Genomic DNA, 16,483 nt, shown 5'->3' on the forward strand with positions numbered 1-16,483 from the left:
TAGCACACGCAAGTAAATGTAGAAAAACCAAGTAACATATAAAACCAGATTCAAAGCATAGATGGCAAGGCGGATTACTGTATACTGTACATAAAATGTATGGAGGTTACACCATGCCGGACAATATAACCTCTGTGCCATGCTGTACAATAAACAGTATAAGGCCTCATGCACACGACTGTATTTTGTTTCCGTGTCCGATCAGTTTTTTTTGCGGATAGGATGCAGACCCATTCATTTCAATGGGTCCGCAAAAAACGCGGACAGCATGTCCTATTTTTTTCTAGTTTGCGGACAAGGATAGGCATTATTACAATGGATCCGCAAAAAAAATGGATCCACAAAAAAAATAGTCATCCTTTTTTTTTTGCGGATCCGCAATTTGCGGACCGCAAAACACATACGGTCGTGTGCATGTAGCCTAACCCCTACACAGTGTAGAGGTATACTGTATATTGTGTGGCACAGTGTATGCTATATGTGTATGACAAACATATTCCACATGAAAACTTACAATTACTTGGCTTGGCCCTTGGGGATCTCGGACACTTTGGCCGGGGGCTCGGTGGAGCTGATGTTGTGCTTTATCCTAATGAGAAGGATTTGGAGAAGGGGCAGAGGGATAGCAGAGCAGGGAGAGGCTGGTGCTGCTACTAGGGGGTCATACCATGGGGGAGTAATAAATCCCACCATAATGCGGGGGAAGAAATAATGCGGGGGAGAAATAATTCTCTTTATAATGTGCAAAACATACCCCCTTGTAATGCCCCCAGTTGAGCTAATGTTCCCATAATGTGCCAATATAAAATACCCCTTCTCAGTGCCCCCATAGATGACCCCATAGTGCTCCTCTCACCCCTTCCCCATAGTACCCACCATGTGTCCCAGTATAAAATGCCCCTATACAGAGCCCCCCATATAAAATACTCCTTCTTTTTAGCCTCAGTAGATGCCCCTATGGTGCCACCCAATAATGTGCCAGTAATAAGTGCCCCAATAGATGCCCCCAATCATGTGCCAGTAAGATGTGCCCCCATAGATGCCCCCTAATCATGTGCCAGTAATAATAGCCCCCATAGATGCCCCCCAATCATGTGCCAGTAATAAGAGCCCCCGCTATCATGTGCCAGTAGCCCCCCTATCATGTGCCAGTAGCCTCCTATCATGTGCCAGTAGCCTCCTATCATGTGCCAGTAGCCTCCTATCATGTGCCAGTAGCCTCCTATCATGTGCCAGTAGCCCCCCTTATGTGCCAGCAGCCCCCCTTATGTCTGTGCCAGCAGCCCCCCTTATGTCTGTGCCAGCAGCCCCCCTTATGTCTGTGCCAGCAGCCCCCCTTATGTCTGTGCCAGTAGCCCCCCTTATGTGCCAGTAGCCTATCATGTGCCAATAGCCCCCCTTATGTGCCAGTAACCCCCCTTATGTGTAAGTAGCCCCCCCTTATATGCCAGTAGCCTATCATGTGCCAGCAGCCCCCCTTATGTCTGTGCCAGCAGCCCCCCTTATGTCTGTGCCAGCAGCCCCCCTTATGTCTGTGCCAGCAGCCCCCTTTATGTCTGTGCCAGCAGCCCCCTTTATGTCTGTGCCAGTATTGTAATTTTTACATATAAAAAAAATATAAACTTATACTTACCTCCTCCAGGATGCGATGCAGGCCTCTTCCGGCCTGTGTCCCTCGCTGGCTCAGGTGCAGGCCCGGTGCTATAATAAGGCAGACCAAGTGGCCGCCTTAGGGCGCTGAGAAGGGAGGGGCGGAAAAATTTAACTTTTACATTTTTTTTTTTTTCATTAATCACTTGCATGCCGCCGGCCTCCTGCGGCTGTTCTCCTCTGTGTGCTGGTCCTCATATACCGTATTCTCTCTGGGCTCCCGAGTCCTGACAAGTTGTTTAAGGACCTTTCCCACTCTGCCAATCAGTGGCCGCAGCTGTGTCACGTGTCAGCCAGGGCAGTGATTTCCCGCTGAGCCAATCACTGGTCTGACACATGACACAGCTGCAGCCACTGATTGGCTGAGTGGGAAAGGTCCTCAAACAACTTGTGTTGGGAGCACAGAGAGAAGATACCAGGACCACACAGAGGAGAAGGGGAGCTGCTGCAGACGGGAACAGGCCCAGGTGAGGAGCATAATTATATTTTTTTTACACAACATTAATAGAGGGGGGAAATGTGCCATGGAGGGGAAAGGGGGGTGATGTGACATGGGGGGGGGGAGAAATGTGCCATGGAGGGGGTTGAAATGTGACATGGGGGGGGAGAAATGTGACACAAAGAGGGTGATGTAAAAAACAGGGGGTGATGTGACATGGAGGGGGAGAAATGTGACATGGAGGGGGAGAAATGTCACATTTCTCCCCCTCCATGTCACATCACCCCCCTATGTCACATTTCTCCCCCTCGATGTCACATCACCCCCCTATGTCACATTTCTCCCCTCCTCCATGCCACATTTCTCATCCCCCTCCATGTCACATTTCAACCCCCTCCATGTCACATTTCAACCCCCTCCATGTCACATTTCTCATCCCCCTCCATGTCACATTTCTCATCTCCCTCCATGTCACATTTCTCATCCCCCTCCATGTCACATTTCTCATCTCCCTCCATGTCACATTTCTCAACCCCCTCCATGTCACATTTCTCAACCCCCTCCATGTCATATTTCTCAACCCCCTCCATGTCACATTTCTCCCCCCTCCATGTCACATTTCAACCCCATCCATGTCACATTTCAACCCCCTCCATGTCACATTTCAACCCCCTCCATGTCACATTTCAACCCCCTCCATGTCACATTTCTCATCCCCCTCCATGTCACATTTCTCATCTCCCTCCATGTCACATTTCTCATCCCCCTCCATGTCACATTTCTCATCTCCCTCCATGTCACATTTCTCAACCCCCTCCATGTCACATTTCTCAACCCCCTCCATGTCACATTTCTCAACCCCCTCCATGTCACATTTCTCCCCCCTCCATGTCACATTTCAACCCCATCCATGTCACATTTCAACCCCCTCCATGTCACATTTCAACCCCCTCCATGTCACATTTCAACCCCCTCCATGTCACATTTCAACCCCCTCCATGTCACATTTCAACCCCCTCCATGTCACATTTCATTCCCCCCATGTCACATTTCAACCCCCTCAACCCCCCTCCTTTTTACATCACCCCCACCGAGTTGGGGGGGGCGCCAAAATGTAGCTTCGCTTGTGTGTGCAAAAATCCTTGCAAAAATCCTTGCACCGGCCCTGCTCAGGTGGCGCGATGACGTCATTGCGCCGCCTGCACCGGCCTCTGATAGGCTGCCAGCACTAGGCCGGCAGCCTATCAGAGGAACAGGGAGGGGACACGCCTCTCCCTGCCCTGCCGCAGCACAGACATTTGTATCGCCGTCCTGAGGAAGGCGATACAGATGAGATGACTATGGAGATGAGCGCTGCGCTTTCACAATGTCTCCCATGCAGAAATAAATGTAGACAATTTTTAATTTATCCAACATCATACACTAAACCTAACTGCTGCTATACACAGGGCCCACCTGACGTTGCCATACACAGGGCCCACCTGACGTTGCCATACACAGGGCCCACCTGACGTTGCCATACACAGGGCCCACCTGACGTTGCCATACACAGCGCCCACCTGACGCTGCCATACACAGCGCCCACCTGAGGCTGCCATACACAGCGCCCACCTGAGGCTGCCATACACAGCGCCCACCTGAGGCTGCCATACACAGCGCCCACCTGAGGCTGCCATACACAGGGCCCACCTGAGGCTGCCATACACAGGGCCCACCTGAGGCTGCCCTACACAGGGCCCACCTGAGGCTGCCCTACACAGGGCCCACCTGACGCTGCCATACACAGACACTACTATATACATATAACATACACACACCTTACTCCTCCCACACACATGGCTGATCACATGACTGTGACATCACCACAGGTCCTGTAACCCCAATAAAGTGCTCCTAGTGAGAGAGATGTCCGTCAGGGGCGAGGCTTCTCGGGAGAGGGGCGGGGCTTCAACTAGGCAGGGGCCCAACGAGGATTTCCCCGTCTCCCCGGTGGGCCAGTCCGAGCCTGGGTACAGGTAAATCCCACGGAAGGCCCCTAGTCTTCCACACCCTGCACAAGTGACACATAAAACAGTAGACTTACTGCACTACATACATATATTCAATGTACAGCACCTCAACCAGCCGATGTTGATATAAAAATCTTGATAGATTATTAAAGAAACTCCCCAGTTTATTATTATAGACATGATCAGAGCTGAGATGACTTCTATGTATAGAGGAAAGCTGCCAGTATCCTCTTTTGCCCAGGACCTATTTTCTCAAAGTTGCTGCAGGGACCCCCGTATTCAATCATCTGGTAGCATCTTGCTGCTGTGTGAGCGGGTAATATTTGAATGTATCCGTATGGTGGGCCCCAAAAATAAATTTTAACTGGTGGCCCCTATGCACCCCAGTCCGACACAGTCTGAGAGAGCAGTCTTAAATATCCAGGAGTGAGGGTTGCAAGGGAGGAGGAAGATGTGAAGAAGCGGGCGGGGGGGGGGGTGCATTAAAAAATGTGGGGCCCAGTGATTTCTAGTTACGTCACTGGCCAGGACAGAGAGAGCGAGAGGGGTTACCATTTATTTTGTCAATGAGGCGTCGTCACGTCGCACTGGCTGGATTCACTTGTTGCAGTAGTGTGCCTCACATGCAAAAAACATGCCGCAAATCTGCACCTGTTTTATCACAAATCGCCATTGTTTTGAGATGTGGTTATTGGCAACTCAGTTTTACAGGTGACATGTTGAAAAGACGTTTCACCTGTAAAAAATCCAAGCGTCTATTACTGCATCTTAAAATATTGCTGCTATTTTTTGTGCCTGCAGCACGCTAGCGCTGGCCCGCCGCCCGTCAGTGCAGTCCCCTGCACAAAGTACTCGCAATCTGTGCTTGAGGAGAGAGGCAATACATGGCTGCTGGAGGTAGAAGACCCACAGATGAAAATAACATATCTGTGGGTTTTACTGCATTACTTATGTTTGTGGTCAATTACATGTTTCCCTTTATATACTGTTTGAATGAAGATCAAATGCTGATATTTCTACAGATGTAGAAATCGGATGCGGACCGAACATATGGTCGCGTGCATCAGTCCTAAGGCATAATGGAAAGATTTGCTCAGGTTCTGTGTTTTGGTCCCAATCTGGACCTCTGTTTGCAAAGGTGCCTGTACACGGTACAGCTCGTATTGCTGATTGCTGGCTTGCCATAGTGATGGGGTGCAGCGGTGGGATGTTTGTTTACATGCAGAAATGAAGGGGCATTAACCACTTCAGGACCCTGCCAGTTTTCACCTTCAGGATACAGCCTAATTTTGCAAATCTGACAAGTGTCACTTGATGTGGCAATAACTTTCAAATGCTTTTATTTATCCAAGCGATTTTGAGAGAGTTGTATTGTGACACTTCACACTGCGAAATTTGGGTCGATATGTTTTACCTTTATTTATTTATAAATAAAAAAAACAGGACATAGGCAACAGGAAATAAATCAATAACAAAAATGAAAGTTGTAATGTGTGATTATTATAGTTGGTTTCGAATGTATTGAAGGTGCTAGCTCCCCCATGTGTCCATTTTATGAATAGACAGGGCTTAAAAGCTTTATGCTCACTTCTGATTGTTTTGTAGGGTTTATTATTCACTTGCGGTCAGGCCAGGATTTGCATCCGTAATACATTCTCTGCTCTGATGATCTTAGCGCTCGACCCTGTGGACTGAAGCATCCATGTTGATAAACTAAGGCTTCAGTCATGGGCGTCCGCAGAAATTTTTCCAGGGGGGGGCATAATTTTATTGACATCCATGCTCTGCTTGTTTCTGAGAATGTAATGAAGGGGAGGGGCAAATTCATTATCACAAAGTACACTGCTCAAAAAAATAAAGGGAACACAAAAATAACACATCCTAGATCTGAGTTAATTAAATATTCTTCTGAAATACTTTGTTCTTTACATAGTTGAATGTGCTGACAACAAAATCACACTAAAATAAAAAAAATGGAAATCAAATTTTTCAACCCATGGAGGTCTGGATTTGGAGTCACACTCAAAATTAAAGTGGAAAAAGACACTACAGGCTGATCCAACTTTGATGTAATGTCCTTAAAACAAGTCAAAATGAGGCTCAGTAGTGTGTGTGGCCTCCACGTGCCTGTATGACCTCCCTACAACGCCTGTGCATGCTCCTGATGAGGTGGCGGACGGTCTCTTGAGGGATCTCCTCCCAGACCTGGACTAAAGCATCTGCCAACTCCTGGACAGTCTGTGGTGCAACGTGACGTTGGTGGATAGAGCGAGACATGATGTCCCAGATGTGCTCAATTGGATTCAGGTCTGGGGAACGGGCGGGCCAGTCCATAGCATAAATGCCTTCGTCTTGCAGGAACTGCTGACACACTCCAGCCACATGAGGTCTAGCATTGTCTTGCATTAGGAGGAACCCAGGGCCAACCGCACCAGCATATGGTCTCACAAGGGGTCTGAGGATCTCATCTCGGTACCTAATGGCAGTCAGGCTACCTCTGGCGAGCACATGGAGGGCTGTGCGGCCCTCCAAAGAAATGCAACCCCACACCATTACTGACCCAATGCCAAACCGGTCATGCTGGAGGATGTTGCAGGCAGCAGAACGTTCTCCACGGCGTCTCCAGACTCTGTCACGTCTGTCACATGTGCTCAGTGTGAACCTGCTTTCATCTGTGAAGAGCACAGGGCGCCAGTGGCGAATTTGCCAGTCTTGGTGTTCTCTGGCAAATGCCAAACATCCTGCACGGTTTTGGGCTGTAAGCACAACCCCCACCTGTGGATGTCGGGCCCTCATATCACCCTCATGGAGTCTGTTTCTGACCATTTGAGCAGACACATGCACATTTGTGGCCTGCTGGAGGTCATTTTGCAGGGCTCTGGCAGTGCTCCTCCTGTTCCTCCTTGCACAAAGGCGGAGGTAGCGGTCCTGCTGCTGGGTTGTTGCCCTCCTACGGCCTCCTCCACATCTCCTGATGTACTGGCCTGTCTCCTGGTAGTGCCTCCATGCTCTGGACACTACGCTGACAGACACAGCAAACCTTCTTGCCACAGCTCGCATTGATGTGCCATCCTGGATAAGCTGCACTACCTGAGCCACTTGTGTGGGTTGTAGACTCCGTCTCATGCTACCACTAGAGTGAAAGCACCGCCAGCATTCAAAAGTGACCAAAACATTAGCCAAGAAGCATAGGAACTGAGAAGTGGTCTGTGATGACCACCTGCAGAACCACTCCTTTATTGGGGGTGTCTTGCTAATTGCCTATAATTTCCACCTGTTGTCTATCCCATTTGCACAACAGCATGTGAAATTGATTGTCACTCAGTGTTGCTTCCTAAGTGGACAGTTTGATTTCACAGAAGTGTGATTGACTTGGAGTTACATTGTGTTGTTTAAGTGTTCCCAGATTATTTTCTGTCCGCCGCCACAAAACAATGGTGCTTATAGAACAGACTACACAGTGTAGCGGTATACTCTATATTGTGTGGCACAGTGTAGGCTATATGTGTATAATATAAACATATTTCACATGAAAACTTACAATTACTTGGCTTGGCCCTTGGGGATCTCGGACACCACTTCAACACTTGGCTGGGGGGCTCAGCGGAGCTGATGTGTTTTATCCTAATGAGAAAGATTTCATAATAAGGATTTGTAGAAGGGGCAGAGGAATAGCAGAGCAGGGAGAGGATGGTGCTGCTACTAGGGGTTCATACTATGTGGGAGTAATAAAGCCCACCATAATGCCCCCCAGTAGAAATAATTCTCCTTATAATGTGACAGTGCAAAAAATACCCACTTGTAATGCCCCCAGTTGAGCTAATGTCCCCCTAGTGCCCCCATAATGTGCCAGTATAAAATACCCCTATATAGTGCCCCCCAGTAAATGCCTCCATAGTGCTCCTCTCCCCCTCCCTCCTAGTGCCCCCCATAATGTACCAGTATAAAATGCCCCAGTAGATGCCCTCAGTGTCCCCCATAATTTGCAAGTATAAAATACCCCTTCTTAGTGCCCCCGTAGATGACCCCATAGTACTCCTCTCCCCCCTTCCTCATAGTACCCACCATAATGTGTCCCAGTATAAAATTCTACTCTACAGAGCCCCCCATATAAAACACCCCTTCTTTGTGGCCTCAGTAGATGCCCCTATAGTGCCCCCAATAATGTGCCAGTAATAACAGCCCCCCTATCATGTGCCAGTAATAACAGCCCCCCCATCATGTGCCAGTAATGACAGCCCCCCATCATGTGCCAGTAATGACAGCCCCCCATCATGTGCCAGTAATGACAGCCCCCCATCATGTGCCAGTAATGACAGCCCCCCATTATGTGCCAGTAATGACAGCCCCCCATTATGTGCCAGTAATGACAGCCCCCATTATGTGCCAGTAGCCAGAGCCCCCATTATGTGCCAGTAGCCACCAGTATTGTACACAAAAAAAAATAAACACTTATACTTACCTCCTTGGCAGCGATGCGATGCAGGCCTCTTCCGGCCTGTGTCCCGCTCTGTACGGCTCAGGCGGGCAGCCTATCAGAGGAAGGGAAAGGGACACACCTCTCCCTCCCCTGCCTCAGCACAGTCATCTGTATCGCTGTCCTGAGGACGGCGATACAGAGGACTATGGAGATGAACACTTCCACAATGGAAGCGTTTATCTCCCTGTGCCCCGCCATCACCTCCCCACTTCTGAGCAGCGGGGGGGGGGAATTGCCCCGTTGCCCCGTTGCCCCCCCTGGATCCGCAAGTGCTGCTGGCCCAGGGGGGGGGGGCACTTGCCCCCCCTTGCCCCTCCCTGCGGACGCCCATGGCTTCAGTGATCTACTCAGGACCTGTCAGAGATCTAGTTGCATGCCTGTCTCTACCATAGGAATTTACATTTATTTCATTCTGTATGCTGCAGTAATACAAATTTTTATTTCAAAATGTACTTTTAAATAATTCAAAATTGCAATAAAATGTATTAGTTTTTCCTAAAATTGTACTTTGTGACGCGAGTGCATCACACCTCCCAACTTTTGAAACTCGCAAAGTGGGACAATATGTGCGGCACACATCTCAGCAGTTTATTTCATACTAGGCAACGCCTCTAACTCCGCCCAAAGCATAATTACTGACCCCCGTCACAACTACAGCTGCTGGGGATCGGTTAGGTAAGTGTAAGTTCCTTTATTTTTTACAGCATGTGGAGCCTCTGGGACAATATGCACCATACCTCCCGGGGGTGCCGGCTGCCCACTGACTTCAGAACGTCCTATCATGATGGCTGAAGACACATAAAATTTAGCATCCTGTCTGAGCCCTGTTAATACATTTGGTGCATCTTCACACTGTCCAGTGAGTGTACACCATCTAAATGTTACATAGGGGTAATACATCTGGCCTAATGTTTCTGCCAGGTGAGCCCTACAATCATAGTGACACACTGTGGCGTACCTTCAAATGTGGCAGACCACGCAACTGCTAATGGGTCAGGGCTGAACCCCTTCATTCTCTGATATGAAAACACTGCATTTTCCATCAGCCACCACTAGAGGAAGCTCAGTGCAATCAGGTGATTACAGTAATTGTATGAACTCCTGTGCACTGAGCTCCCCCTAGTGGTGGCTTTAGGCTGCCAGCTTTGTAGTAGAAGGGAAGCCGGAGATCTTTAAGTGTATTTATACCAGCTGTCTGACATTGAGAAATATGATGTTTAGCATCTGTTCCACGTCTTCTTACACAGAAGTCAGATAAAGTGGATGAGGCCAGGTGTGTCTTTTTTATGTATTTAATATTAATTACAGGTTCTTCAGTTTAATAATAATAAAAATTAACCTAAATTAACCCTTTCAGGACCAAGCCATTTTTCACCTTTCTGCCCAGGCCATTTTTAGCAAATCTGACATGTGTCACTTTATGTGGTAAGAACTTTAAAACGCTTTTACTTATCCAGGCCATTCTGAGACTGTTTTCTCATCTCATATTGTACTTCATGACAGTGGTAAAATTGATTAAAAAAATGTAATCTTTATTTATAAAAAAATACCAAATTTACAAAAAATTTTGAAAAATTAGCAAATTTACAAATTTCAATTTCTCTACTTTTATAATAGATAGTAGTACCTCCAAAAATAGTTACTACTTTACATTCCCCATATGTCTACTTCATGTTGGGATCATTTTGTGAATGCCATTTTATTTTTTGGGGACGTTAGAAGGCTTAGAAGTTTAGAAGCAAATCTTGAAATTCTTCCGAAAATTTCCAAAACCCACTTTTTGAGGAGCAGTTTAGGTCTGAAGTCACTTTGTGAGGATTACATATAGGAAACCACCCATTTTACAAACTACACCCCTCAAGGTATTCAAAACTGATTTTACAAACTTTGTTAACCCTTTAGGTGTTCCACAAGAAATAATGTAAAATGGAGATGACATTTCAGAATTTCACTTTTTTGGCAGATTTTCTATTTTAATCAATTTTTTTCCACTAACAAAGCAAGGGTTAACAACCAAACAAATCTCAATATTTATTGCCCTGTTTCTGTAGTTTACATAAACACCCCATATGTAGTTGTAAACTGTTGAACGGGCACACGGAAGGGTGCAGAATGAAAGGAACGCCACATAGTTTTTGGAAGGCAGATTTCACTAGGATAATTTTAAGCTGCCATGTCACATTTGAAGCCCCCCTAGAGTAGAAACTCCAAACAAATAACCTAATTTTGGAAACTACGGGATAAGGTGTCAGTTTTGTTGGTACTATTTTAGGGTAAATATGATTTTTTTGTTGCTCTATATTACACTTTTTGTGAAGCAAGAAAACAAATAATTGCTGTTTTGGCACCGTTTTTATTATTTGTTATTTACAATGTTCATCTGACAGATTAGATCATGTGGTATTTTTTTAGAGCAGGTTGTTACGGAAACGGTGATACCTAATATGTATACTTTTTTTTATTTATTTATGTTTTACACAATAACAGCATTTTTGAATTTAAAAAAAATCATGTTTCAGTGTCTCCATATTCTTAGAGCCCTAGTTTTTTTTTTTGCCCGATTGTCTTAGGTAGGGGTCTCATATTTTGCGGGATGAGATGACGGCTTGATTGGTACTATTTTGGGTGCGTATGACTTTTTGATCGCTTGGTATTACACTTTTTTGATGTAAGGTGACAAAAGATTGCTTTTTTGACACCGTTTTTATTTTTATTTTTTTACGGTGTTCACCTGAGGGGTTAGGTCATGTATTATTTTTATAGAGCAGGTCGTTAGGGACGTGTAAATACCTAATATGTATCCTTTTTAAATTTATGTAAGTTTTACACAATGATATAATTTTTGAAACAAGAAATCATGTTTAATTGTCTCCATAGTCTGAGAGCCATAGTTTTTTCAGTTTTTGGGCAATTTTTTTTCCAGTTTTTGGGCTATTGTCTTAGGTAGAGTCTCATTTATGCACTATATCAAATATGCACTATTTTGGGGTGCATATGACTTTTTGATCACTTGCTATTACTCTTTTTGTGATGTAAGGTGACAAAAAATTGCTTTTTTGACATCGTTTTTATTCCATGTAGGGTTAGGTCATGTGATATTTTTATAGAGCAGGTCGTTACGGACGTGGCAATACCTAATATGTATACTTTTTTTTATTTATTTAACTTTTACGCAATATCTTTTTTGAAACAAACAAAAAAATCAAGTTTTAGTTTCTCCATAGCCTGAGAGCCTTATTTTTTGAGCGATTGTCTTAGGTAGGGTATCATTTTTGTGGGATGAGATGACGGTTTGATTGGCACTATTTTGGGTGCGTATGACTTATCGCTTGCTATTACACTTTTTGTGATGTAAAGTGACAAAATGGCTTTTTTTACGGTGTTCACCTGGGGGGGTAGGTCATGTGGTATTTTTATAGAGCCGGTTCGATACGGCATGGCGATACCTAATATATCTACTTTTACTTTATTTTGGGAAAAAGACGCTTTTTTTATTTTTTTATCTGAAACTGAAAAAAAAAACTTTACATTTTTTTTTTTTTTTTTCACTTTCTTTTTTTGTCCCACTCTGGGGCTTGAACTTTTGGGGGTCTGATCCCCTTTACAATGCATTACAATACTTCTGTATTGTCATGCATTGGCTGTGAGTGTATTACACACTGTAATACACTTAGGCCTCTTTCATACGGGCGAGATTTCCACGCGGGTGCAATGCGTGAGGTGAACGCATTGCACCCGCACTTAATCCGGACCCATTCATTTCTATGGGGCTGTGCACATGAGCGGTGATTTCCACGCATCACTTGTGCGTTGCGTAAAAAAAAAATCGCAGCAAGCTCTATATTGTGTGCGTTTTTCATGCAACACAGGCCCCATAGAAGTGAATGGGGCTGCGTGAAAATCGCAAGCATCCGCAAGCAAGTGCAGATGCGGTGCGATTTTCACGCATGGTTGCTAGGTGACGATCGGGATGGGTACCCGATCTTTATTATTTTCCCTTATAACATGGTTATAAGGGAAAATAATAGCATTCTTAATACAGAATGCTTAGTAAAATAGGGATGGAGGGGTTAAAAAAATTAAAATAATAATTAAACTCACCTCATCCACTTGTTCGCGCAGCCAAGCTCGTCTTCTTTCTTCTTCTTTGACCTAGGAGGAAAAGGACCTTTGGTGACGTCACTGCGCTCATCACATGGTCCATCCATGTTATAAGGGAAAATAATAAAATCTACACCACACCTAAACCAAACCTTCTGTGAAGAAGTCCGGGTTCAGGTATGGGTACCAAACATGCCGATTTTTCCCACGCGCGTGCAAAACGTATTAAAACGCTTTGCACTCGCATGGAAATATCGCACATTTTCCTGCAACGCACCCGCATCTTTTCCCGCACGTCACCCGCAACGCCCGTGTGAAAGAGGCCTTACAGCCTTCCTGCCTGTGAGATCCAGCGGGCTGGATCTCACAGGCTTTCCCGGAAGGCAGCCACGAAGCCTAAGGAAGGCATCGGGCTGCCTTCAAGTACCCGTCACAGCAATGCAGGGACCCGATGGCTGCTTCCTCCTTGCACGGACATCGCACGTGCCGCGGTCAGTGCTGACCGCAGCCGTGCAGGGGTTAATGCGCTGGCATCAGTGATTTCACCAATGCCGGCGCATACAGCAGGCGTCCGGCTATCAGTGACTGCTGGACCCCTGCTGCGGATCGTTAAGTCACGTCCAGTTGCGCCGTACATGTATGGTGCTGGACGTTAAGGGGTTAATCAGAAATCTGGTGTTCCATTTTGCATTCTGCATTGCTTGGGAGAGCCTGACAGACACTTAGGCCTCTTGCACACGACCGTGCCCGTGCTGCAGGCCGCATACGGCGGTTCTGCAATACACGGGTCACCAGCCGTGTGCATTCCGCATCACGGATGCGGACCCATTCACTTGAATAATTCCGCAAATCCGGAGATGCGGTGTGGAACGGAAGCACGGAATGGAACCCCACGGAAGCACTATGGAGTGCTTCTGTGGTGTTCCGTTCCATGCTTCCATTCCGCAAAAAGATAGAACTTGTTCTATCTTTTTGTGGAACTGACGGATCGCAGCCCCCGATCAAGTGAATGGGTCTGCAATCCGCATGCGGCTGTCCCACGGTCGGTGCCCATGCATTGCGGACCGCAATTTGCGGTCCGCAGCACAGGCACGGAGCCCTTACGTTTGTGTGAAAGAGGCCTTACTCAAAAACTGGGTGGGGCAGAGGGGTCATACTAAGTTTTGCTATGAGATCTATGCATAGCACCCAACTTTTGAAAATTGCAGAGGGACAATATGTGCGGCACGCATCATGGCGTTTTTTTATTTATTTTTTCATATTAGACCACGGCTCTAACTTTGTCCAAAACATAATTACTGACTCCGTCACAACTGCAGAAGCTGGGGATCAGGTGAGGGTAAGGTCCTTTATGTGGAGCCTCTGGAACTTTTTTTTTCCTTGTGCTTCAATATCCATTTAAAGGGAGTCTGTCACCAGCATTTCACTTTTTTAACCTTTACCACTGCTCTCTAGCATGCTTACAGTTAATCAAAACGTTACCTCTTGCATCTTTCCTGCTCTTATAAATCCATCAAAAACGATCTTTATAGATATGCAGATATTGTTGTGTTTTCGCGTCGACAGCCGGCCATGCGCAATAGTTACTGTGATGCCATACAAGGTATGGGCATCGCAGTGCGCATGCGCCGGCCAAAGGAATGAGTGCGCAGACGCGGGATCTCGGCGGAATAACAAGTTGGTAGATAGGCGGTCAGAGGGAAAGGATGGGCGGGCGGAGGGTAGGAAGGGGCGGGGGGAGGCAATGAAAAGGCTGAGCAAGCAGGGCACCTAATAGAGTAACGCTGCCCCTGGGCACTTGCGAGCCCTCATTTGCATATCTTATAAAAATCGTTTTTGATGGATTTATAAGAGCAGGAAAGATGCCAGAGATAACGTTTTGATTAACTGTAAGCATGCTAGGGAGCTGTGGGGAGGGTTAAAAAAGTGAAATGCTGGTGACAGACTCCCTTTAAATATTAGCTCATCGGATTATAGATATTTTAAGGTCCAAATTGCACCAAATAATGAAGTTATGGTCTAATGTACAGGTAGAAACCATGCACATAGTTTAGTAAGGAGGAATTTAGTAAATTAATGCACATTTATGCATTAATTTACCAGGTCAAAAAGAGGGACATTTAAAGGGGTATTCCCATCTCATACTGCAGTGCGCCAGTCCCGCAGGGTGAGCGAATGTGAGGTCACAGGGGTAGTTAACAAACCGAGGGTTGCTCTTGGTACTCACAGTTTTTATTTAACCTGGGCAGGCGTACAGCAGTGATGGAGAGGCTGGCACATGAATCCTCTGGGGCACTCTCTGTGTATAGGGACCAGGCCAGGTGGTAGGTGTGGTGCCCTGGGTGTTGGAAGTTTAATGTGCCGGTGGCAAGATCCCTTATAGTTTGTGACGCCTGTGCCGGTAACGGTGGCACACCGATTTGTTGTAGGAATAATTGAGGTACACGAAGTTGCAGTGAACCAGAACTTCTTTTTACTGAACAGTTCAACTATTTACAGGTTTCAGTTAGTTCCTCATGCACAATGTTGGTCACAGGCAGGCTTTACATAAGTGGCAGGCAAAGTCTTTGCAAGATACTCAGAGGGAATAACACTTACAGATCAGGCTGTACTTTCCTCAGATCCTGTCTGGCTTTCTCCAAAGCCCGTATGCCCTATTGCTGGCTTTATCCTTGGGTAGAGAAAACTTCCTCTGGTATAAATCCTCTTGCTGTAAATATCCTTCTGCCCTTCAGCTTTCTACTTAGCTGGATAAAAGTGGCTCTGCACTGTACTTGATAAGGTGCTAGTTATCTTCAGGAGGAAACCTCTTCTCCTGGGTTAACTTCTGAGCTTTGCTTACTCAGGAACCTCAGGCAGGCTAGACTGAGCTACTTAGCCTCCTGGACTGGACTGAACTACCCTTTCCTTTCTGGGCCTAACTATATATATTAGGGGGTTCCCTAGCTCCCTCTACAGCTTAGGAGGAGAAACTACACCGCTAGCAGGCCTGGTACAGGAGATAATCATGAAATTATACATTACAATGCAATATAAAATACAATAGCAATTTCCCACAGGAGGTGGGGCAACATGACCCTTAGTAGTGCCCACCCTTACGTAGTGGGACAATACAATACAATGGGGGCATATCACTGGGATATGCCCCCATTGTCCACCTCTGGGACCAGCACCTACAAGGAGAATGGAGTGGGGAGAGCTGTGGCTGAAGGACCCCCGGGGTCCGTCCACCACCAAGCGCTGCACCCATACAAGTGAATGGGAGTGCACCGCGCACGCGTGGCCCCTGCTCCCATTCATTCCTATGGGGCAGACGGAAATAGCCGAGCCAGCGCTTGGCTATTTTTGGCGTCTCCATAGAAATGAATGGAGGGCGGCTGCGCATGTGCAGTTCTCCCTCCATTTATTTCCCCACTCCGTTCTCGTTGTAGGAGGGACCCGCACCGATCAGACAATGGGGGCATATCCTAGCGATACATCCCCATTGTATATGATGAAAAAAAACACTTTAAAGAGGGACAGATGGGCTTGGGTCAAAAAGAGGGACTGTCCGGCCAAAAGAGGGGCACATGGCAGGCATGTCTATGTGCGCCCCTGGTGACACATATTTAAATAAATGACAATACTGAAACTCGCTTTAGAACATCAGATATAAGGGCGAGTCCTTGGATGGATTCTACACTCAGATCTATGAGAATGGAAACGAGAACATCGCGGAACTACCGAAGCAGGGGGCCCGTGAGAGTCCGGTACTTGTTTCCGGCCGGACCTATGACTCCTGTGCACGCCTCTAGAGGCCGCTGT

Source organism: Bufo bufo, chromosome 1 (assembly GCF_905171765.1).
Source record: "Bufo bufo chromosome 1, aBufBuf1.1, whole genome shotgun sequence".
Classification (NCBI taxonomy): domain Eukaryota; kingdom Metazoa; phylum Chordata; class Amphibia; order Anura; family Bufonidae; genus Bufo; species Bufo bufo.